A 26,899-nucleotide genomic window follows, 5' to 3' on the forward strand; every position below is an offset into this window, starting at 1 on the left:
AAAATATATTTGAGCTGGGAATGATGTATGCTGACTGTGGGTGCCCAAAATGGGAAAATGTTTCATTTTGTACTCAGCTTGTAGAATAAAACAAAATGATAAGGATAAAAATTGCTACCCAGACATTCCATATTCTTGCCACATTTGTGAGTTCAGGAATGTCTCCTTTTAGTGGAGTCTTTGATTTAGTTGCTGATGACTGGAAAGAGGAGCAGGAATAGATTTCTTGGCTTTCAGTGAGCAGCAATGTTGCATAATAGTGGTGCATCAATATTATAGGGTCAAAGGTTACATTATCAGCTATTCAAGCTAGTGGAAACAATTGTTAAAACTGTGTTCTGGTTTCTCCTTTTAATGGACCATTGGCACTAAGTAAACACATAGGAATACGGGCAACACCGTTCCTACAGGACGCCAGTAAGTACTCACACATATTTGCTGCCAGTAAGGGCTTTACTGGCGCCACACAAAATGGTTTCCACCCCTCAGACTCTGTGATGTTCAGCTATTAGAGTCAGCAATTTAATAATGATCACCACTACCTAGGAACCCTTAATCTGTAATCATTTTACTCAAAGATTTTGCATGCGCCTAGATGCAAAAAATGATGGTTGGGTGGTGACACACCACAAATGTGTGCAACTTGAATCATTTATATGTATCATATTATCCACAATCTCAAGTGATGCTGAACAGGCTTCTAGTAAAATTGATCTGTCAGAACTCTGACTAAAGGTCATTGCTCTGAAACGTTACGCTGACCTTCCTCTCTCCACAGATGCTGCCTGACTTGCTGAGTGCTTGCAGCATTTCTGTTTTAAATTTCCTGCATCCACAGTATTTTGCTGTTGTTTTAATGTTTGAGTAGCCCTACATCACTAAGTTAGCTCTGAAGTTTTAGATTCAATGACATCGCCTCTTCTGGAGCTCCTTAAAAATAAAACAAGATGCTTATTTAAACAAACTAAATCAGTGTACCCACATTCCAGGTGATCCCATGTCTGCCCCAGGGCTGCCATTGGGGTGAAATTTGTCTTGGGGTGATATAAAACGGGTGGTACCACATCTGCTGCCAGATGTTCAGTCCTTTTGAATCTAATAGAACTGAATATCAGCTGGGATGTATAATGGGCGGCAGATGTGACACCGCCAGCTTTGCAGCTCCCCTCGCCCCTCCCCCCACCACCTCCCACCCACACCAGGACTAATTTCAACACCATAAAAGACAAGTTGAGACCTGATCTGGGACTGGAATCAGGGGGGCATAGGGCCAAAGCGGGTGATGATCTGTCAAACTCCCGGGTCCTGAAGCCTGAGCGATTTTAACTCCTAGGCTTCATTTGAATCTATCCTCACGGATTCCCACTCGGAGCCAGCAGGGATGAGGTTGAGCCCGGTGGCAGACAGGAGCGTGAGATCACAGGGCTGCCAGTCATCATTGGGGAAACAGTCCTCGGCAAGGTAACTCATGCAGGAGGGGACCTCGAGCCTAACGCAGCTGGGGAAGGTAGGGTCGCGGAAAGGCCCTGGGCAGGAGAATCTCAAGGCCTCCTTGGTGGGCCAGAAGCAGCTATCCTGCATCACGTCTGTACTCACTAACCCACCCTGGCTCCAGGTATGACAATGCCTACATTTTAAAATTCTCATCCTTATTTGCAAATGCCTCCATGGTCTCACCCCTCTCTGTCTGTGTAATCTCCTGCAGCTCACAGCCCACCGAGATATCTGCATTCCTCCAATTCTGGCTGGTTAAGCATCTTTGAATTTAATCACTCTGCCATTGGTGGCTGTACCTTCAGCTGTCTAGGCCCTAAGCTCTGGAATTCCCTCCCTACATCTCTTCGCCTCTCTCTCCTTCTTTAAGATGCTCCTTAAAAGCATTTGACTAAGCTTTTGATCATCTATTCTGCTATCTCCTGTGGCTTGGTGTCCAAAATGTTTTTTATTGATAGCACTCTTGTGATGTCCCTTGGGATGTTTTGTTGCATTAAAGACACTATACAAATGCAAATTGCTGTTGCTGGGACACAGGGAACCTTTCGAAATATGTAACACTTATTTGGGACCTTTAGGCCTATGCTGCTTGCTGCCAGTTTATGCTGACAGCTTGGAGACTTATTCGCACATCTCCTTTCCAAGTTAAAATTACAGCAGGGTCAGTATTAAGTCATCAAACCGTAACATTTCAGTCCAATTCCTACCTGTTCACACTGGGGACTCTCCGTGCTCCCAAAAACCCAGGAGTTAGAATGGCAGGGTGTGGGAATGTTGCACTAAAGCAGCAGCTTCCAGACTCCATTTTAAGCTCTGCCTCTCCACCCCCTCACCACCTCGGCTCCCCCACTCCCTGCTCCTACAGTTCTCACTAGGTGGGCTGGATTATGATAGGGACTTTGATGCTTGCGTGATCATTCATCATATCTCAGTTCTAAGGTTTGTTGCAATGATATTACCTCATCCTTATCCTTCTGGAGTTACTTAACACAGAAAATTGTTTATTTCAAACACATGCGTTTCCACAGGGAGTGGTTGAGGCGGAGACCATTGCATTGTTTCAGTGAAAATTGGATAAATATTTGAAGCAGAGGAAATTACGGGACTTTGGAGAGAGAGCAGGACGGTGGGATTAGTTTTGGGTTGTTCAAGCAAAGAGCTGGCACAAGCACGATTTGTCAAATGGCCTCTTTCTGTGCCATTTTTCTACACCTCCAATGCACAGATGGTTGGAATTATACAAACCAGACCAAAAAGTACATTTTCAAAAAATAGTTGGTATTTTAAAACCTTCTTTTATGTCTTATGATAGGGGACTAAGTGCTACTTAAGTGGCAGACATGGCTCAGAACTGATGAAGGGTCACTGACCTGAAACGTTAACTCTTGCTTCTCTCTCCACAGATGCTGCTAGACCTGCTGAGTATTTCCAGCATTTCTTGTTTATACTTCAAAAGTACTTCTTTGGCTGTAAAGTGATTTGAGATGTCCTGAGGTTATGAAATGCGCTATATAAATGCAAGGCTTTTCTTTTTAAGGCCTGCAATGAATTGTTATCAGTAGCAAAGAAAGCATCAGAACACGATTGGAAATTAAGAGGTGACCTTAGCTGATTCAGTAGTCAGATTTATCATCAGTGGTAATCGATGACTATCTGCTGAAATGTCCTCCTACGTTCTGATGAACTCGCAGCCAAATTCAACATCCAAGTGATGTTGACAAGTGATTATGTTGACTAAAAGGTGGTGGGTGTCACCATGGCAACATGTCCTTCCCTTCTACTTGACATGTTTATAAACACAAGAACGTGTGATATCACAATCAGTTTTGTGACACCACTAATGTGACAAAAGCTGCAAGTGTATCATATTAAGCTAACCTTTTATAGAGAATAGAACCCAGAAATTACTGTTAATCATATCAGTTGAACAATACCTAGCATGTTCCCGATTTGAAAATTCTCATCCTTGTTTTCAAATCCCTCCATGGCCTCACCCCTCCTTATCACACCTGTATCAGCTCATCGGCTGCTTACCCATACCCCTGCTACACTAGGCTTGACCATTCTACTGCTCTCTTGACCAACCTCCACAAACTTGAATTCATCCAAAATTATTGCCCGTATCCTATAACTCACATCACGTCCCGTTCATCATCTTATCTGTGCTCACTGACCTACATCAGCTACCAGTCAGGAATAGGCATCAACATGTTGCACCACAGACATTTCACAAAATTATTGATTCAGCCATGGACATGGGGGCAATTAATCTGTCACTAAAGTGCTTAGCCATTATAATGCCACCAAAAGTTCATTTCTCCCTATTTAGCGAGATACTTGGCATTTTTGCTTGCACAAGTAGTCAATGTCTGTCTGCACACTTGATGTAGATGCAGAAAATTTGGATAGATGTCCATCTGTCAGGAATGATCTTGATCTCTTTCTCTCCCCTCTCTCTCCCTCTCAGTATCCATCCCTCTCCCCTCTCTGTGCCCATCTCTCTCCCTTCTCTCTATCTATGTGTCTATCCCTCTGTCCTCTCTCTCTCCACTCTCTGCGTTCATCTCTCTCCCCTCGCTCTCTTCCGCCTCTCTGTCCCTCTCTCTCCTCCCTCTCTCTCTCCCCTCTCTGTCTCTGTCTTTCTCCCCGCTCTCTTTGTCCCCTCTCTCTGTGTCTCCCCTCTCTCTTTATTGACCTCAGCTGGTAAAGAGCTGGGTTTTCGTGTTCTCGCTAAATGAATGTCCACTGCCATCTTTAATGCTGGTGATCAGTCCTCAGCCGATGTCTCTAACTAGAACAAAATCAAACAACTGTGAATGCTGAAAATCTGAAATAAATATTCATCAGATAACGGAAGAAGCCAGTGGTAGATTTCTGCCATTTGGCAGAAATTTCTCATCCCTGAATTTAAAATTACCACAGACATCAAAATGTTTAACCATGGACACTGGTGGTCATGTATGGACACGTTGCAACTCCTGCTACCAGTTCAGTAACACCTCAATGTTTAAAATTTCATCCTTGTTTTTAACTCCCTCCATGGCCTCACTTCTTCCTATCTCTGTAACATCCTCCAATCCTACAATCCTCTGAGATATCTGCGTTCCTTCAATTCTGATGTCTTGCACATCTCTAATTTTAATTGCTCCACAATTGGCAGTCATGCCTTCAACTGCTGGGTCCTTAACTCTGAACCTCCCTTCCTAAACCTCTCTGTATCTTTATCTCTCTCTTCCCCCATTTAAGACACTTCTTAAAATGTATCTCTTTGACTAAACCTTTGGCCACCTAATATCTCTTCCTTTGGTTTTGTGTCAATTTTGTCTGACTGTGCTCGTATGAAGCCCCTTGGCATGATTTACTATTATTATATGCACTATATAATGCATATTGGCGGGCAGCCATAAATACAGGGCTAAATTGTGGCGAGTCGAAGAGACTTAGTAGTTGGCAGGAAAAAAGACAGAGGCGCAAGGGAAGAGCCAACTGTGCAACAGCCCCGACAAACAAATTTCTCTGCAGCACCTGTGGAAGAGCCTGTCACTCCAGAATTGGCCTTTATAGCCACTCCAGGCGCTGCTTCACAAACCACTGACCACCTCCAGGCGCATATCCATTGTCTCTCGAGATAAGGAGGCCCAAAAGAAATATAATGCAAATTGTTGAAATTGTTGTTGTTGTCTATATAACATTCCCCTGTCACTATTTTAATAGAGGATTCAATCCACTTGAAATAAATGGGCTAATACCTGCTTTTGCAATGCCAATAGCTTCGCTTTCACTCCTGCACCGTTATCTCTGGTGTCCCACAAGGATCTATCCTTGACCTCCTCCTATTTCTCAGTTACCAGCTGCCCCTCAGCACCATCATCAAAAAACATGTCAATTTATACATGCATGCTGATGACACCCAGCATTCCTTCACCAGCACCTCCTCGAACCCTCCACTGTCCCAAATTGTCAGACTGCTTGACAGACATCCAGTCCTGGAAGAGCAGAAATACTCCAACTAAATATTGGGAAGACTGAAACCATTGTCTTCTGTCCCCACTACAAACTCAGTTTCCTAGACATCAACTCAGTTCCTCTCGTTGGCAATTGTCTGAGGCTGAACCAGACTGTTCAAAACCTTGGTGCCATATTTGAACCCAAGATGAGCTTCTGACCACATATCTATGCCTATTTCAGTAACATTGTCCCTGTTTCGTGGTTGCTAAAACCCTCATCCATGCCTTTGTTACCTTTATACTTGACTATTCCATTACACTCTAGGCTGGCCTCCCACATTCTACCCTCCGTAAACTTGACAATATCAAAAGATCTGCTGCCCCCGTATTCGTATTCTAACTCACACTAAGTTTCATTCATCCATTGCTCCTGTGGTCACAGGCCTACATTGACTCCCGGGTAAGCAGCTCCTCATCCTTGTTTTAAAATCACTCCATTGCCTTGTCCCTCCCTAGCTCTGTAATCCCCTCCAGCCCCACAACTCTCTGAGCTATCTGTGCTCATCTGATTCTGGCCTGTTGTGCATCCCCAATTTTAGTTGCTCCACCATTGGTGGCCATGCCTTCAGCTGCCTGGGTCCTAAGCTCCGGATTTGCCTTCCCAAACCTCTTTGCCTCTCTACCTTGCTTTCCTACTTTAAGACACTCCTTAACACATATATCTTTGACAAAACTTTTGATCATCTGCCCTAATACCTCCTTTTGTGTCTCAGTGACATACTTTGTTCTTTAAAGCTCCTGTGAAGCGCCTTGAGACATTTTATTACATTAAAGACACTTTATAAATATAAGTTGTTGTTGTCGTCATTGCTTAAAATATTAAAGGAATGTCAGACAACTGTCTTAAATGTTCATCCCTTTAAATGCCACCAATAATGTTTTGGCTTATATTGTTATGGACATGTAAGAAATTATAATGCTTTTCACTTCTCAACTGACCACAGACAGTGTTTTTATTAGAATTATGTTTTAACCCCTTTGAGTGTTTTAAAGGTCAATAAACACAGGCTTTCTCATAGGCTTAAAGAAAGATAAATGTTTATTAAACAAAAAAACCCAAAAATTCACAACTTCACCCACACACACCCTCACACACACACACACACACACACACAAAAATAGAGATGAAAAAATAGCATGCATTCAGGTCCAGTGTTTTTTCAAAAGAATTCATTGTGAAACCTTGGGCTGAATTTTATTGGGTATCTGCTGTCCGCGGCGGCGCCCTCTAAATTCAGCGCAGCGCCCACATTCAGCAGCCGCCACCGAGCCCCCATGATATTAATTCTGGAGGCTCATTTTCATAGAGGCCGCGCACCGCCCTCCCCATATTATGCAGGGAGAGGCGGGACATATGGTGCAGGGAGAGACTGTTTGACAGCTGTGCAGCAGGTGCTGCAGCCCTATTTAAAGCAGCATCTGCTTCTTGACATCTGTCGAAGAATACTTACCCGACTGCTGAAGAGTGGGGCTGCTGTCAATCTGGCAGCAAAGCAGAAAGTGCTGCAGAAACACAGCAGGTCAGACAGCATCTGTGTAGAGAGGAGCAGAGTTAACTTGACCAAGTTCACAGACCTGAAAGTTAATTCTGCTTCTCTCTTCACAGATGGTGCCTGACCTGCTGAGTTTCCCCAGCACTTTCTGCTTTACTGTCACATACATACCTTGCTGTGTCCCAGTGACATGTGAAGTTGTGATCCTCTTCCTCCACTCAAATGTTACATTCCTTCTTGTAGGCCTGCTGCACCTGAGTGAATAATCTTAATTTTGCACATGCCATGATGTGAGACTTAAATATACCATAAAAGGCGAATACAAACAGAAATAAAACCATAATTGAAGAATAATTACCTACTATGAGCATCTAATCGTCTGACTGTGAAAATCCACAGACTAATATGCATTTGGAATCTGTATTCATTTCTCTGCTAACTGTTATATGAAAATACAGGTAACTGCAATTATACCATCTTTGTTACAAAAACAGGGAAATATGTTCATATTCTAGCTGCATTGCCAACTGCAAATATTACACCAATAAATATGATCAGCTGCTGAAGAAGTAATGTGTTTGTGAACGTGTCGATGTGTAATTGTTGAAAAAGCATGACAGCAGCACAGATTTCCTCACTAGTCCTGCATTGGTTTTCAAACATGTTTAGTTTAGTTTAGTGATACAGCACTGAAACAGGCCCTTCGGCCCACCGAGTCTGTGCCGACCATCAACCACCCATTTTATATTAATCCTACACTAATCCCATGTGCAAGACAAACCTTGCAGCCAGACTTTAGAGCTGTTACACGGTGGAGTCACCTTTGCATTTAAAGGACCACACCAAAAGCCGAGGATGGCAGAGGGCTCCTCTAGGGTGGCCCCACAGTTCAGTGAAACCTCCCTGCTCACTCTTCTCCAGGCTGTGTGGGCAAAGCAGGAGGTCCTTTTCACCAGCAATGGTAAGAAGAGACTTTCCTGCCTGAACAAGGCAGCCTGGCTGGAGGTGGCAGAGAAGGTGAGTAGCCGTGGGGCTATCCAGCATCAAAGGGTCCAATGCCAGAAGGGGATGAACGATCACTCTCCCAGCCAGCCGGGGCCCTCTAGGCCTCATGCGCACAGGGTACGACCACCAAAGTCATCCACAGCCAAAGGGCTATCATAGCAGCAGCCTTCCGACAGTCAGGCTGCTAGCACAGAAGTGGCACCGCATAGGAGAATCTGCAAGCATTTCCAACAAGCATCCTGGCACAGATGGGTCTGCATGGGTGACACAACACCCTAGAAAGGCTAGAAACAAATTCATCTTCATTACATTGCGTTGCTTTTACTGTGTGAATGAAGTGTGCCAGCATGTACTGATCGTGGCTCCTCCCATTACATCATTGACCTTCCAGAATTGCCAATGTATGGAATAACATCATTGCCACGCCAATATCACTCATGTGCGTCTCCACGGATACAGTAATATGGACAATGGCTCAGTATTCTGCTGCCAGCAATGGTGGACGCAAAGATGTTGCAGATGTGGACTGCTGCACAACAGGTGAATGAGGGTGCTGTGTGGCGTGCAGAGCCCATGATGGTTCCTATGGCGTAGAGAACCTTTGAGCAATGAGGCGCTGCCATGCATCCTTAGCTCACTGCTCGCCCTGCATGCGGTGCCTGGATGTTCTCTGTCCTACCATGTGCCTTCCCTGTTGTAAGACCTCAGTGTCATCATTGTCTGAGGATGAGTCCTGCTCATGACTCTCCTCATCCTGCAAGGCTACCCCCCTATTGATTGTATAGTTGTGCAGAGCACAGCAAACAGCAACAATACAAGCTACTCTTTCTGGCCTGTATTGCAGAGCACCACCCATTCTATCCAGGCAGCAGAATCGCATTTTAAGTATGTAGATCGCCACCAGTGATGGCGCTTGTAGCTCAGTGGCTGGCATTGTATCATTCTTCTGCAGCAGTGCTGGGGTGTCTTACCGGTGTCAGGAGCCATGTCTGCAAGGGGTAGCCCTTGCCTCCAAGAAGCCAACCCTCCATCCAAGCCATTTCAGTGAACAGCAACAGCAACTGCGACTGGTGCAGGATGAAGGCATCATGGCAGCTGCCTGGAAAGCGGGCACAGATTTGCATGAATCGCTTCCGGTGATCACATACAAGCTGCACATTGAGTGGAAGCCCTTACGGTTTATGTATTCAGTTGGTTGCCCGATGGGAGCCTTGATGGCTGCATGGGTGCAATCTATGACCCCCTTGCACCTATGGGAATCCTATGATGAAGCCAAAACCGGTGGCCCTCTGGGCCTGGCTTCCAACGTCTGTCGTGAAGCGGATATAGTCACCAGCCCTCCAGAACAGGGCATCGGTGATCTCCCTGATGCAGCGGTGCACTGCTGACTGTGTGACTCCACAAAGGTCTCCGGTGGGCCCCTGAAATGAAGCAGAAGTGTAAAAACTGAGAGTTGCTGTCACTTTGAGGGCCACGGCATAGGATGTCCCCCGAAGCCCCTGGGCTGCAGGTCATTATTCAGCAGGGCACAGAGATGTGTCACCGCCTCGCTCGACATCCGCAGTCACCTCTGACACTGGCACTCTGACAGCTGCAGATATGTCATGTGGGGCCTGTAGATGCACAGCAATCTGTACTGGCGAGCTTTCTTTGGGTGCTGCTGCTCACGACCAGGGGCCTCTAGGTGTGCTGCATCTGCCTGTTGGTTTTGCCTGTGGTGCATATGGATCCTCTCAAGAAGCGCATCAATGAATACAGGGTGAACCACCCCATCTTCAAGTTGCAATTCAGCTCGGTTCCTTCAATGATTCAAAGGTTCCTGACAGGGCAGAGATTGATGTTGAGTGGTACACCAGGTGCTTTCATGCAGCAACTGTGTGGTATGGCATAACATTGCCCATCTTAGCTCCCACTAAGAGTGGCACCGCATGACCACATAAAGATTGAACATGCTGCATAGATTGACCCACAAGACATATATGCTTCACACGCCTACCATCTGTGGCACTCTCTCCACATACAGGGTGACTCGACTGCTATTGCTCCTTCAATGACAGAGGCAGTAGATGGCGCAGAGCTGCCAACCGTTACAGAGGGTGGAATCACAGTGGCTCCCTTCGGTAATGCTAAGTGAAACCCCTGAATATCCCCCCTCCCTCCTCCCTTTAAGAATGCAGAGTTATACCCCTGAATACCACCCCCCCCTTCCAGAATGCAGAGTTAGACCCCTGCATATTCCCCTCCCTCCTCCCTTCCAGAATGCAGAGTTAGACCCCTGCATATCCCCCTCCCTCCTCCCTTCCAGAATGCAGAGTTAGACCCCTGCATATCCCTCTCCCTCCTCCCTTCCAGAATGCAGAGTTAGACCTCTGCATATCCTCCCTCTCTCCTCCCTTTAAGAATGCAGAGTTAGACCCCTGTGTATCCTCCCTCCCTCCTGCCTTCCGTTATGCAGAGTGAGACCCCTGAATAACAGAACTTACCTTCATTGGCAACAACTTCTGCCTCTGAGGACCCACCGGCTTTTCAAACTCTCGTGACGGCCACCCATTCAACGAAAAATCTGGAAGTGTCGGTGGAGAGGTGACGGGCTGCATAATCAGCAAAGGTAAGTAATCATTACCAATCGTTAATTGTGGTGCCGCTGCCACGCGGCGGGGGAGGGGGCCACACCGAAGTCCCGCCGCCACCGGTAATATGTGGCGGGCCCTTCTCAGCACCGCGGGTCGAGGCGGGCCTCTTCCCGCAGCATTTTACCAGCCCCCGCACCGCAACCCACGGCATCGAAGGGCTGGTAAAATTCAGCCCCTTGTTTGTTTTCCCAGGAGGAATATGTAAATGGTGCAGTCCTGTTCCTCCTTTTCTCCTGGTTCACTGGAACCAAGCTTTGGGGAGTTTCAGGTGGGCAGATGCCGGACTACAGACTTCTTTGGTTAAATCTCAGGTACAGTCCAATTGTCAAAGATCCTCTTTCAATCTCTGAGATGGGGTGCTTTCAAAGGTCACCTTTTCATCTCTACCTCTTGATCATTTTTAAGATGGTATTCGGCAGGGTCTCTTTCTTGGCTGGAATAAATCTTTCTCAGCCACCTGGCTGCTGGCTTTCTGTCTTCCCTGCTCTGGCAACCTGCACAGAAAAGTCTTTTTAAAAAAAAACCTTATCAGGCTTGGTTCCTGTCAGGTGACCAAAGTGCTCTCCATAGTGCTTTCATATAATGTCTACAAATGGTGCCATGCAGGCCCCACCTGCCAAGAATGAAGCACATTAATTTCGCCACATGAACATTGATTTTTAAACTGTTACTGGATTAAAGAAAGAGCTTTTTAAAAAAAACAGACCCTTGACTAGAAAAACATTTGCATATTTATGGACAGTGCTTAAAAGGGACAAAAGACTATGCTCTGACACATTCAATCCACAATGGACTTTTGATTACCAGACATTGAAGGTGGAGGAGCTTGCATTCCAGGCTGACTGCTAAGGTGGTCGAATACACAAACAGACGTGGTCAGACCAGTTTAGTCACATGACTAACTCTCTGTTGGAGGTTGTTTTTGAACTTGCCACAGAGAATTTGAACTCTGAAAGCCGTTTGCTCCTGGACTGAAAAGACCTCCCCACCACCACCCCACCCCCCCCCCCACCCCCGTGGCTGGCTTGCCACAACCTCCTGTCTGCTCTCCTCTCTCTCACCAGCTTCGGAATCCATTGAAGACGTATGAACCCCAAGAGAGAAAAGTCTCCTACAGTGAACAAGATTTAAGAAGAATACTGGGCCCAATGAAAAGCAAGATCTACCTACAAGCAAGGACTACAGCGAGCTTGATGCACAGTAACAAAAACCCCTTTTCAGACATTGCCTCAACCTCTCCACTAATTTTCTTCTGCTCTTTTCTGTCTCTATTTGCATGTGCATATCACATATGCATGCTAGCGTGGGGCAAGGCGTGTATCTGCAGACGATAATTGAATTCGAGTTTGTAGTTTAAGTTTTACTAACTATATCTTTCTTCTTTAAACCTAAGAAAGCCTGTTTGTGCTCATTTATTTGCCTTATAAGTGGAAAGCGGTGAACAAGGATTCACTAAGGGGGAGCTCAAAACACAGTGTGTTTAAAATCATAAACCCTGTTACAGTAAGAACAGGTGAAGCCTAAAAGGGAACCCTAAACCTCTTTCTCACCTGGTCATAACAATGTGTGGCCATTGTTAGACAATGGTGTTTGAATGTTGCTCATCCTGTTAAAGTGGTGTTTGGTCACTCCTATTATCCAGAGTTTGGGTTAGGAGACGCGGGGCTGGATTTTGTTGTCCTGCTGCCAGGAGCGGCGGCAGGTGCAGGAAATGGTGGCTGCCCCTCACCGGACCTGTGCCACCATGCCGCTGCAATTGTGTGGCGGGTGGCCACTTAAAATAATGATGGCAGCCACCCCACCTCCCCCCCCAAATCATGTGGCGGGGGCAGCATTGTTGATGCCATGCACGGCATCACCTGATGCAGGAGCAGGTGCTGGCACCATTTTTAAAAGGCTGCCAACCCTGCAAACAGTTCGACGCAATGAAGATTTGACCCCTTGCTCCCTTCCCCATGCAAATCGTGCAGATTTGACCCCTTCCCCATGCAAATCATGCAGAGTTGACCCCTTCCCCCCCCACATGCAAATCGTGCAGAGTTGACCCCTTCCCCCACTTCTCCATACAAATCATGCAGAGTTGACCCCTTCCCACACTTCTCCATACAAATCATGCAGAGTTGACCCTTTCCCCCACTTCTCCATACAAATCGTGCATTGTTGACCCCTTCCCCTACTTCTCCATACAAATCATGCAGAATTGACCCCTTCCCACACTTCTCCATACAAATCATGCAGAGTTGACCCCTTCTCCCCTTCCCCATGCAAATCGTGCAGAGTTGACCCCTTCCCCCACTTCTCCATACAAATCATGCAGAGTTGACCCCTTCCCCTACTTCTCCATACAAATCATGCAGAGTTGACCCCATACCCCCTTCCCCATGCAAATCGTGCAGAGTTGACCCCTTCCCCCCACATGCAAATCGTGCAGAGTTGACCCCTTCCCACACTTCTCCATACAAATCATGCAGAGTTGACCCCTTCCCACACTTCTCCATACAAATCATGCAGAGTTGACCCTTTCCTCCACTTCCCCATACAAATCATGCAGAGTTGACCCCTTCCCACACTTCTCCATACAAATCATGCAGAGTTGACCCCTTCCCACACTTCTCCATACAAATCATGCAGAGTTGACCCCTTCCCACACTTCTCCATACAAATCTTGCAGAGTTGACCCTTCCCCCACTTCTCCATACAAATCATGCAGAGTTGTCCCTTTCCCACACTTCTCCATACAAATCATGCAGAGTTGACCCTTTCCCCCATCTCTCCATACAAATCATGCAGAGTTGACCCCTTCCCCCCTTCCCCATAAAAATACAGGAATGGATGGCTACTGCTGGGACAGCAGCCCAGCCAAGGACATGGAGCCAGGACTGCAGGTAAGTTTGGGTTGCCTTGCCGGGGGTAATCGGTCGTGCCCCGGCGAGGCAAGGGTGGTCGTTTGGGGGGAAGGGGGAAGTGTCTTGGGACCTGGGTGTGGTTGGAGAAGCGGGTACAGGGTCAAGGCCCCCCCCCCACCCTGGGGCGCGGAGAGGCTGACAGCTTTCACCCAGGTGGCCTTTTCCGGCTCCAGGACACCCGCTTGCCATGGGTAAAATCCCCATGGAGGTGGGTGAAGGCCCTTACGTGGCCGTTAATTGGCAACTTAAGGGCCTTGATTGGCCTGGGGCGGGCAGCCCGTTTTCTGCCCGCCGCCCCCCCCCCCCCCTCCCACCACCCTACGTAAAGTGGGGCGGAGGCAGGAGTGGGTCGGGAAGGCCTCCCGGAGACTCCCACTCCATTTTATGCCACCACCCCCCACCCCGCCACCATCTGCCTCACTGAGGTGGCATAAAATTCTGGCCCATGTATCTGAGACAGCACAAATGGTGCCAATTAATTATATTTTAAAGCTCTATTTTCTAATAATACTAAGCCTCTGCTTCTCCACGACTTTAATTCTTTAATATTGCCAACAGTTTTAATTTTAATGTAATAATGTTTTGTCTACTTGATACAATTTCCTCTGTATAATGCGAGTTTAAATCATGCTGACACATGGTGACACATCACAGGACAATACTAATCCGTTATGTTCTCATTGCTGGTTTGTGTAATATTTCATTATATAACATTTCTATATTGTTTTTAATGAAGATAGAAAGAAAATTTGTACTTGCAGCATTTTTCAATTTAAGTTAATTAATTTTCTGACATGATCAAGGCCAAGCTAAAGGGGAGATTTAATAGATGTGTTCAAAATCATGAAGGGTTTTGATAGAGCAAATAAAGATGGATTGTTTGCACTGGTGGGAGTGTCAATAACCAGAGGACGTTTAAGGTAACAAGCAAACGAGCCAGAGGTGAGATGAAGTGAAAAAATGTTAATGCAGTGAGTTGTTATGCTTTGGAATGCACTACCTGACAGGGTGGTGGATGTAGATTCAATAGTGACTTTTAGAAGGGAACTAGGTAAATATTTGAAGGAGAAAAAATTATAGGATCTGGGGAAAACAAGGGAGTGGGACTAATTGGATAGCTCTTTTAAAGAGCCAGCACTGACATGATGGGACAAATGGTCTCCTTTTGAGTTGTAAGATTCTGGGAATCTAAGCTATCTTCTGATTGAATACACATATGAATGAAGGATCCAGAGATCCTATGTGATAAAAAGACATCACTGATGAAAATTGTTACACTTGTACCTTGGACAGTGAAATGGAACTATGCTGCAGGTTTAAAATCTGTATGCAAAATTACAAAGAGGAAGAAAATGGAGTCGAAAACACAAATGATTGAGATATGTATGATAAAGTAAACTGTTTCAGTCAAATATTCAGGTACAGTTTACAACTCATTCTGCTGTAAGAACAGGAAATGCAGTTGGCTTTGCTGCATGGTACTTCATGCACAATCATTCACTCTCTCCACTACCGACGCACAGTGGCAGCAGTGTGTACATAGCCTAAACATTTGTGTAGTCCTGTTTTCCGGCCTGAAATGGTCAGCACACATGGAGCAATGAACGAGAGGCCAAGGCTCACCCAAAATTGGACCTTGAGCCTTGGCAGCATATTTATGTGGGCACCTGTCACCTGTCTCACCAGTTTATTGGCGCACAGTTTGTGCCAACTGGTTTGCCTAAGGTGATTATCTATTTGTTGTCTGGTTAGGCTTCAGTGTATGCAGCAGGCCTGGCCCATTCCCTGCTCGGTGCTGCCCAATTTTGAAAAGGACCTTGAAACATGCAATAGGCCCCTCATTAACATATTGCCAAGTTGCCCAACCCAACCCAATGGGTGCAGCTCCAACAACACTCAAGAAGCTCGACACCATCCAGGACAAAGCAGCCCGCTTGATTGGCACCTCATGCACAAACATTCACTCCCTCCACTACCGACGCACAGTGGCAGCAGTGTGTACCATCTACAAGATGCACTGCAGCAATGCACCAAGGCTCCGTGGACAGCACCTTCCAAACCCACGACCTCTACCACCTAGAAGGACAAGAGCAGCAAATGCATGGGAACACCACCACCTGCAAGTTCCCCTCCAAGCCACACACCATCCTGACTTGCAACTGCATCACTGTTCCTTCACTGTCGCTGGGTCAAAATTCTTGAACTCCCTTCCTAACAGCACTGTGGGTGTACCTATCTCACATGGACTGCAACGGTTCAAGAAGGCAGCTCACCACCACATTCTCAAGGGCAATTAGGGATGAGCAATAAATGCTGACCTAGCCAGTGACACCCACATCCCATGAATGAATAAAGAAAAGATGGGAGTGGACGTATTTCAGGCACTCTTGAAGAACTGGACATAGTTCTATGAAATTAATCATTGTTTCTTCCATTTTATGCCCAAAAAAAGCAGAGTTAATGAGGTCCAATTTCTTCTCCTATTTTCCAAATGTTGATATTAAGGTAATCTCATCTATTTTTGTAGAAATATGAGCAAAAGCCATAATAAGAATTGAGATCCCAGTGTTAACTGTGTTGAATGAATTATTGTCATATATATGCACATATGTGCTGTCTTTAGATATCCACTTTTTATGCACTTCCTGAGAGAATAGATTTTCCAGTTTCTTTCACTGTCACCATTTGTGTGAATACTGCCCTTGACCCCAGAAGTATGATATAACAACTGTGTGGGGTTACCTGTGAAGCCAAATATGGGACAATGGATGGTGATCACAAACAAAACTGTCTGAAGCCCCAACAATCCAACTAGCCAACAGTCCCAATATAAGGATCTTTCAATTCTTTATTCCTCAAAATTGTCTGGAAATACTTTAATATTCCATCAGCGACATGAGGATGAAGTTACCTGTTCACTACGGTTAAGAACATGTTCAAGTCTGATTCAATTGACTGAGAAATAAAAAAATGACTGTTTTAATGCAGACATGCTCAGTATCTAGATCTGTCAGCCAGATTCCTTCAAAGCGGCAGACCTGAAATTATTTCCCTATGCTCACCTATGAGTGAAGTCTCGTCAATTTAGCATAAAGATTGGTACAACATTATTGGCTCATGGAGTCATGCTTGCACAATATAAGTTATCATCCAGCCTTGGATTGGATTATTTGGTTGTTGAGGCATGCATTTGGAAATTTCGAAACTGAAATCCTGAGTTCAGGAGGATTTTTAACATGGATGAGTGCATGGATTTGGGAGCAGGTAAGGGGTGGGGGTTAAAGCTGGTGAAATTGACAGCTCTCAGGGAGCCAGCTCCAAGCCGTCGATTTCCGGGTTTCGCTCCAGTGTGTCAGCCTGTTCATGAGCAACACCCTTGGGAGGGTTGGGGGAGGAGGGGGTGCGGTTGGCAATTAACATTTGTTAATTGCTCAACTAGAGCAATATTGACATAGATTTTTCACTTTAACGGGTGATCCATGGGTTGCTGACCTTCCTGAAACTTGCCAGTGAAAGCAAGGTGAGAACACAGCGGCAATTGAGGGGGCTAATCAATCTAAGGGAAATATGGCACTATATACTCAGCACTGACAGTGGCTTTCATACCTGCTAGTGGGAAAGGGTTTCTTCACAGTACCTCTGCTGAGAGTTTACTTTCTACACTTTGGAGGTTTCATATAGATATTGAAGGTTTGCTTTATCAGATCAGGATGGGTGCCGCTTATGCTGCCTTAGATTGGACCTCAGATGAGGACCAAGATGATCAGTAACAGCAGCAGCAGCCTGCTGGTCACAGATTTGTAGCTCGACAGAAGAAAAGGAAGCAGCAGAGAGGTGTAGCTCGTAGGAGTCTATGCCCACTACTCAGGGTATACAGACATGGGAGAAGCTTCCTTGACATGTCGGAACACCAGTACCTCTGGAGGCTCAGTGTGTCGAGTCAAGTGGTGGCAGACATTTGTAACCTGCTGGAATAAGACCTGCTGCCAGCTGGGCCTGCTGTGCATGCTTTATCAGTGGCTGTCAAAGTCACCACTGCCCTCAACAGTGTTTGCCTCTGGATCCTTCCAAGGCTTCTGCCAGAGACATTTGCAGGATCTTGCAGTCGTCAACCCTCCAATACATGTGAATGGCTGATGGCTTGTTTGGCAGGGCCGCCCAACTTGTCAACTTTCCCCGTGATAACGCCAACCAGAATGAGCGGGCACTCAGGTTTGCGTCTGTGGCTGTCTTCTCATAGGTGCAGGATGTCATTAACTGCACATATGTGACAACCAGGGCACCCTAGGTCACCCAGGAAATATCAACCACAAGGGTTTCCATTCCATCAACTAGTGCACTGATGTGCAACCGCAAACAGATCTTTATAGCAACAACAACTTACATTTATATAGTGTCTTTAATATATTAAAGCCTCCCAAGGTGCGTCACAGGAGCATTATGAAACAAAGTATGACACCGAGCCACAAAAGGAGATATTAGGTCAGATGACCAAAAGTTTGGTCGAAGCAGTAGGTTTTAAGGAGTGTCTTAATTGAGGAAAGAGAGGTGGAAAGGGGGAGAGGTGTAGGGAGAGAATTCCAGAGTTTAGGACCTAGGCAACTGAAGGCGTGGCCACCAATGGTGGAGTGATTAAAATTAGGGATGCACAAGTGGCCAGAATTAGAGCAGCACAGATATCTTGGAGGGTTGTGTGGCTGGAGGAGATTACAGAGATAGGGAGGGATGAGGCTATGGAGGGATTTGAAAACAAGGATGAACATTTTAAACTGAAGGCATTGTTTGACCAGGAGCCAATGTAGGCCAGCAAGCACAGGACTGAAAGGGATGCGAGTTAAGACATGAGCAGCAGAGTTTTGGATGATCTCAGGTTTAACAGAGGGTAGAATGTGGGAGACCAGCCAGGAGTTCATTGGAATTGTCAAGTCTAGAGGTAACAAAGGCATGAATGATGGTTTCAGTAGCAGATTAGTTGGACAGGGACAAAGTTGGTCGACGTTATGGAGGTGAAAATAAACAATCTTAGTGGTGGCACCAATATGAGGTCGGAAGCTCATCTCAGGGTCAAATATGACACCAAGGTTACGAATAGATTGGCTTAATCTCAGACTGTTGCCAGAAAGAGGCATGGAGTCGAGAGCTAGGGAATGGAGATTGGAGTAGGGACTGAAAAAAAAGGTTTCAGTCTTCCCAGTATTTAATTGGAGGAAATTTCTGCTCATCCAGTACTGGATGTCAGATAAGCAGATAATTTAGCAACAGTGGAGTAGTCGAGAGAAGTGGTGGTGTGGTAGAACTGGGTGTCGTCAAACGACATGTGAAAACTAATGCTGTGCTATCGAATAATGTCGCTGAGGGACAGCAAGTAGACGAGAAATAGGAGGGAGCCAAAGATAGATCCCTGGGGGATATACAGCTGTGCGCAAGATTCCTGGTGGTTGCCATGATGCTTTTGTTCTTCAGCAGTCCATCCTCCAAAACCTCTTCACATCTGGAAGCAGAGTTACTGGCTGGCTGCTTGGAGACAAGAGATACCCTTTAAAATGTGGCTGATGGCACCTCTGAGAAACCCAAGGAATGAGGCCCAGGAATACTGCATTCACACCAGATATGTCATCCAGAAAGCCATCAGCATGATGAAGATGTGCTACAGGTGCCTGGACAGATCTGGAGGCGCCCTTCAATACGCAGCAACCAGGGTCTCCCGAATGGTCAGTGTGTGTTAACATTACACAGCAGTGAAGTTTGGACCTGCAGGAGGACAAAACACTGAGCACAGAGCCACTTTGGAGGATTCCAAGGAGGAGAAAGAGGAAGGCAAGGAGGAGAAAGATGATGACACAATGCACCACCAGCTGCTCACATTGCTGCCCGGGATGCCAGGGATGCCCTGATTATTGCAAGGTTCACTTAGGCTGCACCGGTGGATCCATGTCACTACCACATAGACACAGCTACTTTTCCACCAACAACCACCCATCTCCCCCTCAACCTGCCCCCAATGCCAGTAACAGAACAAATCACCCCTTTCACATCCCTCCATTGGTCACCAGCAATTCATATCTATCCATTCATCATCAAACACAAAAGGCCACTTGCCAGCCACAACTAAGAATGGATAAGATGGGAAACTGGTGCAAAACAATAACATTTACGTGCTTCAAGTAAAGAGCAGAAACGTAGCAACATAACATTTCCTCACACACTCAAGTGTGCGACTACAGATCTTTACTCTTCTTTTCCTACCATTCCGACTTGATGCAACCCCTGTGGCTTGGGCAGAGGTAAAGACAGGCTGTTCACATCCCTGCTCTGACTGTTGAGATGCTCTTGGCTGACATCCTATGGGTTTTGGAGCTCATGAGGGCCCCACCAACGATTGCTCCATCTGCACCTGTACAGGGGCAGACTTGGCCATCAGGTCACGGGACAGAATGTCGGAAACTGACTGGGGGGGTGGGGGACGGTGGTGGGCAACAGGCAAGAAATGGAAATGATTTGAGCAAATTCCCCACTTCGCCATCATCCCTTTTCACTGCCACCCTTCATGGCTACCTCCGTGCTGGAGAGAACTTTGCTAGAGATCAATGTTGAGCTTCAAGGCTGAGGCATCTGTCATCCTATTTAAGTTGGCATCCAGAGTCTGCAAGCCCTTACTCAAGGCCTTGATGGACTCATGTGATTGCCATGTTTGGATGTAGTATGATGTGGGTGAATATGCCATACCATTGGCCACACTACCCATGCAAGAAGACATCATCACAATGCCATGCAACATCAATGCACTCATGCTTTAATCGTGGACGGTGTGCTTTGGAAGGCCTGTCAGTACATCACACATTCTCTGCTGCTGCTTAATGATTCCCCTGTTCATCGATGACCCAGGGGATAGCATCTGTGTCGAGTTCAGCAGAGCCTGGAGAGAACTGCACCCTCCAACATCAACTCTCCACTGCTGTCCCTGTCACCACCATCTGCTCTTGCCCACTTTTGAAGTTTGAGTCATCAGATGAAATCCCAACTATTCTCTTCCTGGTCTCACCGAAGTGCGAGTATCTGAGCTGGTGCATGGTAAGCATGAGTCATGGGATGGTACAGCTGCTCTGAGGAATCATCATTTGTGGCCTCCAGCCATCATTGCTGCATGTTTGAAGGCCCTATGAGAGATAAAAGCCATTAATGAGCAGTGGCAAGATAAGAATGTTAAGGTATAATCACTCACTGTTGAAATCAAATTAACATGACTGAGGGTGTGTGGCATGTGGGTGGTTGGATATTTAAGTGTGTCACCAGGCAATTGGGAGGTCCCCATCTCTGATGGGCAAGCACCAAGAGATTCCATTGCTTTCCCCCCAGTGCCTCATTCTCTGCACTTGTAAGTTGGGAAATGCATGCAGCACCACCTCCGGTTCTCCCTCTCTTCTTCATGCTCTAAGCTCTTCCCCTGCAACGAGAGAAAGAACAGACCCATGAGTGAGTGTAAATGGCATGTGTTCACCTGATGGATGGAGTGCATTTAATAAGGGTGACTACGAGGGAGAGGTATGAAATTACATAAAGAATAGGGTGAAGGGAAGTGGTGGATGGATAGATGGGACTGTGAGGAAGGGCATAGAGAGGATGGAACGGCATGCAAAGTTAATGGGTGTGAGGAATGATGTGACAGAGTCAGCTTTATTATTAAAGTGGGGCACAGCCTTTAAGCATCCTGATTCCTGTGGATTGTATCTTTGGATTGGCTCTTTAACTACTGGAGTTGAGATCACATCATCTGGGCTGTCATCATGCTTGCTGCTGCTGATTAAATGGGAAACCCAGAAGTCCAAATGGTTTTGAGCTGCATTAAAAAGCCATTGACAGAGGCGCTGAACTTACTTCAGAGTTTCCTGCACGATATCTGACATCCCATCACCCCCCAATCACCGGCACTCCCAACGCATCTCCCAGTTAATACTGAGGACCGGAAGTCTGTCTTTTAAAACAGAAGTTCCATCTTTCACACTTCTCGTGATGCAGAGACATTGCTGGAAGTTTTCTGCTTCTGCACCTTATGCCTGCAATTTTCCCTCCATTTCTTGTGAATGGACAAGAAATCACAGGCTGGCAAGTACAGAAACAGAACCCGCCAATCCTCAGTTCCTACAGTTACTGAGTGTCAAGGAATTTTTACAAGTAGAAAAGCTTAAAATCAGAGATGAAGCTATGGTCTCTCCCCCTACCTGAATCCTGGACTGTCCCCTTTCCAGTTTGGGACTTGGATAAAGGTGCTACCTTGATCTTCCATGATTGATACTCAATTCTTAAAATAAAAGCCCAAAACCATTTCTGTTTTGACCTATTGAGGATTCAGAATGGCCTTTGTCTGCATTTCAAAAGTACATAATCATGCAAGGAATGATTTAGGGGACCATTTGAAGATCAACCCTTGCTCACACTGAGTCAGAAGAGAGGCAGTGGGAATTTGCTGAAAAGTTTTCCCCAGTTGCTCCCATAACTTTGCCAGATGATTTATAAACTGATAGGTCTGTAAACTGGATTTCCACCAATCTTCCACTAAAGTTATGGCAGCTGACTGGGAGAACCTTTTGCCAATGTTGTTTAATGATCATAGGAATGTTATACCAGGTAATGCACAATTTGTTATTTAGCTGATAAGTGGAGTTGGTCTGTTCCTTTAAGATCACAAAGTGTAATTGCTGGAAATAGGCACATCCTATCACGATTGTGATATTTGTGATAAATGAAGGACATTTGACTCTAGATTGGCAGATGCTTGTAAATCCATGGCTCCTCATAGTACTCCTGCATGATGAATGACATTTGGACCAATTGTTATGTGGACAAAGACACAAAGACAGCAACAGCATTCCAAACCGCTGATAGCTCACACAAAGCATTGATCATAAGCTGTGTTAGTTAAGGGCAAACTATTGATGATCGTATCAGAGGAACTCTCTTGCCTTCTACACAAGGGCCTAGCACATCTGACAAAGCAGCAGTACCATGCTAAAGTATCAAGCCTAGAGTGAGTACTCAACCTCCACAATGGGACTTGAACCTATGAGCTTCCAATTCAAAACTAAGAGTACTACCAAATGAGCCAAAATATCACATCGCACAATGCATCTGTCCTTTAATTATTTATTCATTCACAGATTGTGGGCATCGCTGGCAAGGCCAGCATTTATTGCCCATCACTAATTGGCCTTGAGAGGGTGGTGGTGAGCCTTCTAGAACTGCTGCAATCTCTGTGGTGATAGTTTTTCCATAGAGGTTTTGATACTGTTATGACCAGGTGAGAAGAGGTCTACGGTTCTCATTCAGCCTTCACCTGGTCTTACCGTAACAGGGTTTAATTTTAAACAGACCGGACTGAATTTTATGAATGTGCCGCAGTTCGCGTGCATCCCCCGCGAATGCGCCGTCCCTGAGCCCCCATGATATTGTGTGCAGGGGCTCATTTAAATAGAGGGGGTGGAGTGGCCACCCATGATGACGTAGAGGGGGCGGCCTTTGCATCCCCAGCAACGGCGTCTGGTGCCACTTCGCAGGCGCCAGCGCCATTTTTAAAAGGCTTTAGGTTGTTACAAATAAGTATAATTTTTATAGGGGAGATAGAAATGATTTGTATTACATATAAAAATAAGTGATGGAGGCCCTTCCCCAACACTGCCCCCGCCCCCCACAATGGTCATTCTAGGCAATAAAATGACCATCAAATAGCCGAACAACCTTCAATCTTTTGCCCTCCAACCCCTTCCCACCATCCCCACATCCAATAAAAATTGATTTCCCCGCTCCTCCACCCCTCCCGCCCTGAAAGGTTCTCGCCCGGAACTCCGTACAGAGTTCCGAAGGCACGTGAAGACTGAATGGAGGCCATAAAATCAGCATGGGACGGCAGTCGCCTGCAGCTAAGTTTATTTACATATTTTAAATATTAATTTAAATATGCTGATGAAGGGCCCGCCGTTAGACGGCGGGGGGGGCCGTACCGCGGTCCCGCCACCTTCAGTAATATGCGGTGGGCCCTTCTCAACATTGCGAGTCGAGGCAGGCCTCTCCCCGCAGCATTTTACCAGCCCCCACACCGCGGCCCACAGCCCACAGCATCAAGGGGCCGGTAGAATTCAGCCCACCATGTTATTATTTCCGCCTTAGTGAATCCTTCTTCACCTCTTTCCAATTATAAGGCAAAGAAACCAGCACAAACAGGTTTTCTTAAGTTTAAAGAAGAAAAGTTGAAAATTATTAAACTTAAACAGTAATTTGGTTAACACCTACGGATGCATGATGCACCCACTCTAGCATGCATATGCGAAACACGCATGCAAATAGAGACAGAAAAGCACAGAAGAAAAATAAAGTGGAAAAATTTGAGGCAATATCTGAAGAATTGTTGTTATGGTTCTTCAAGCACATAGTAGAGTCCTTGATTGTAGATAGATCTTACTTTTCATTGGAGTATTCTTCTTAAACCTGTAGAAGACTTTTCTCTCTTGGAGTTCATGTGTCTTCAGTGGATTCAGAGGCTTGTGAGAAAGAGATGGGAGCAGACAGGAGAGAGATCTTCTCAGTCCAGGAGCAGACACTCTGCCTAAATTGCTTGTACAAATTCAAAAACTCAGGTTGCCCAGCAGGTTAGTCATGTGACTAGCTGGTTTGACCATGCCCGTTTTGTGTATTCGGCTATCTTAGCAGTCAACCTGGAATGCGAGCTCCCCCACCTTCAATGTCTGGTGATCAAAAGTCCATTGTGGGTCAAATGAGTCAGGGAATGGCTGCTTTGTCCTTCCAAACACTGTCTATTAATATGCAAATGTCTTTTCCAGCCACAGTTGATCTGTTTAACAAGTCCTTTCTTCACTCTAATAACAGTTTAAAATCAATGTTCATGGCAAAATTAATTGCCTCATTCTTGGCATTGGTGGCCTAGCTTGACAATACACTGAGTTGCTTGCATAGGAACATAAGCATAGGAGCAGGAGTACACCATATTATACCTTGAACCTGCTCCACCCTTCAATACAATCATTACTGATCTTCTGGAATTCAATTGTATTATGATCACTTTTTCCCAGAGGATCTTTCACTGAAAGATGACTAATTAAATGTGCCTCATTGCACAATACTAGCTTTATCCTTAGTTGGTTCCACAATGTATTCTTCCAGGAAATTGTCGCAAAAGCATTCTACAAATTCAACTTCCAAACTACCTTTGCCAATTTGATTTGTCCAGTCTATAGGAAGATGAAAGTCCCCCACAATTATTGCATTGGCTTTGTTACATGCTCCAATTATTTTTTGCTTAATGCTTTGGCTAACATCATGGGCCTAAAACCCACTCCCACCAGTGTTTTCTGATCCTCTATATTCCCAATCACCACCCATTCTGATTCTGCTCCCTGATCTTCTGAACCAAGATCCTTTCTCACTACTGTTGTTATGTCATCCTTTACTATCAGGGCTGATCTTCCTCCTTTTCCATTCTGCCTGTCTTTTCAAGAAGTTGTGTAACCTGGATTATTTATTTCCAAACCTTGGTCACTTTATAACCATGTCTCTGTGATGGCGATTAGATGTAAACCATTGATTCCTATTTGTGCCGCTAGTTCATCTATCTTATTGCAAATGGCTCATGCATTCACATAAAGAGCCTTTAATTTTTTTTTTAAAATGCTGTTCATTGTATGGATCATATTCATTGATGCACTATTACTGTTAAACTTTCTGTCCCTTCCTGTCCCACTCTGCTTGTCTTTATCCAAATCGTTACACTGTTGTATTGCCTCGACTTTTGTCTTTAGATTTCTAAATCTCCCTTCACCTGAGCCCACCCCCTTACTTTTAGTTTAAAGCCCTAACCACAGGCCTAGCTATACAATTCGCCAGGACTCTGAGTCGAAGTTGCTCAAGCTGCAGACACTTACCGCAGATATGGTTGTCCGGGACTGCAATGCATTCCCACAGATTACCACATGTTGCCGTTACAGCACATCACCTGCCCTGCCATGTCTCTCTATTCTTACTTATTTATTTGATTAGTTAACTAGTTACTAATTTAGGAAAGTTAAGTAATAGCAAGTTACAGTCTCCGAGCTGGAGACAGAAGAACACACACCAGCTGCTGGAGGTAAAATAAACAGTCATAGCGTCATTACAGCACAGAAGGAAGCCAGTCCATGTCGACTCTATGTAGAGAAATCCAATCAGTCCCATTCCCCACTTTATCTCTGTAGCTCTGCAAGTTTATTTCCCCCAAGTGTCCATCCAATTTCCGTTTGAAATCATTCATTGTCTCTGCTTCTACCACCCTCGTAGGCAACGAGTTCCAGGTCATTACCACTCGCTGCGTAAAAAAGTTCTTCCTCACATACCCCCTGCATCTAAATCTGTGTCCCCTAGTCCTTGTAAAATCAGCTAATGGGACAGCTTTTCTTTGTCGACCTTGTCTAAACCTGTCATAATCTGTACATCTCTATCAAATCTCCCCTCAATCCCCTTTGCTCCAGGAGAACAATCCCAGCATCTCCAACCTAACCTTGTAGCTAAAATCCCTCATCCCTGGAATCATTCTGGTAAATCTCCTCTGCACCCTCACATCCTTCCTGAAGTGTGGTGATGAGAACTGGATGCAATACTCTACTTGTGGCCTAACCAGAGCTTTATGAAGGTTCAGTATAACTTCCCTGCTTTCGTACTCAATACCTCTATTCATGAAGCCCAAAATCCCATATACTTTACTGCCTACTCTCTCAATTTAACCTGCCACCTTCAAAGGTCTATGCACATGCGCTTCCAGGTCCCTCTGTCCCTGTACCCTCTTTAGAACTGTGCTGTTTAGTTTTTATTGCCTTTCCCTTCTGCCAAAAGGCATCACCTCTTACTACTCTGTAAATTCCATCTGCCATGTGACTGCCCATTCTGCTGGCTTATCTATGTTCTGCTGCAGTCAATTGGTATCATCCTCACTGTCTGCCACACCTCCAAGTTTGGTATCATTGGCAAATTTTGAAATTCCAATATCCAAGTTATTTATATATATCAAATAAAACAGTGGTCCTAGCCCTGACCCTTGGGGAGCACCACTGTCTGCCATCTTCCAGTCTGAAAAAAACACCATTTATCATGACTTGCTGTTTTCTGTCCTTAAGCCATTATTAATCCAAGCTGATACTGACCCTTTTATTCCATGAAAGTCAATTTTGTTAACCAGCCTTTTATGTGGTACTTAAGCACACACTTTCTTAAAATCCATACAGACAACATAAATTGCTTTCCCTTCATCAGCCTTCTCTGTTACTTCATCAAAAAATTCAATTAGATTAGTCAAGCATGATCTGCATTTTGCAAATTTTTTT

At 45.5% G+C, this 26,899-nt stretch overlaps 1 long non-coding RNA gene across 1 annotated transcript in view; it reads right to left on the reverse strand.

Annotated features, from left to right (window-relative positions):
* The window catches only part of LOC137374242 (uncharacterized), a 50,576-nt gene extending 25,033 nt beyond the window's left edge, over positions 1–25,543 (reverse strand). Inside the window, exons 1-2 of the long non-coding RNA XR_010975773.1 lie at positions 25,469–25,543; positions 10,483–10,590 (exon numbers count right to left, since the gene is read on the reverse strand). This is a non-coding gene — a long non-coding RNA (uncharacterized lncRNA). The remainder of the gene's footprint in view (positions 1–10,482; positions 10,591–25,468) is intronic.
* Between the last annotated feature and the right edge of the window lie 1,356 nt (positions 25,544–26,899).

The sequence above is a fragment of the Heterodontus francisci genome, chromosome 10, assembly GCF_036365525.1.
Source record: "Heterodontus francisci isolate sHetFra1 chromosome 10, sHetFra1.hap1, whole genome shotgun sequence".
Classification (NCBI taxonomy): domain Eukaryota; kingdom Metazoa; phylum Chordata; class Chondrichthyes; order Heterodontiformes; family Heterodontidae; genus Heterodontus; species Heterodontus francisci.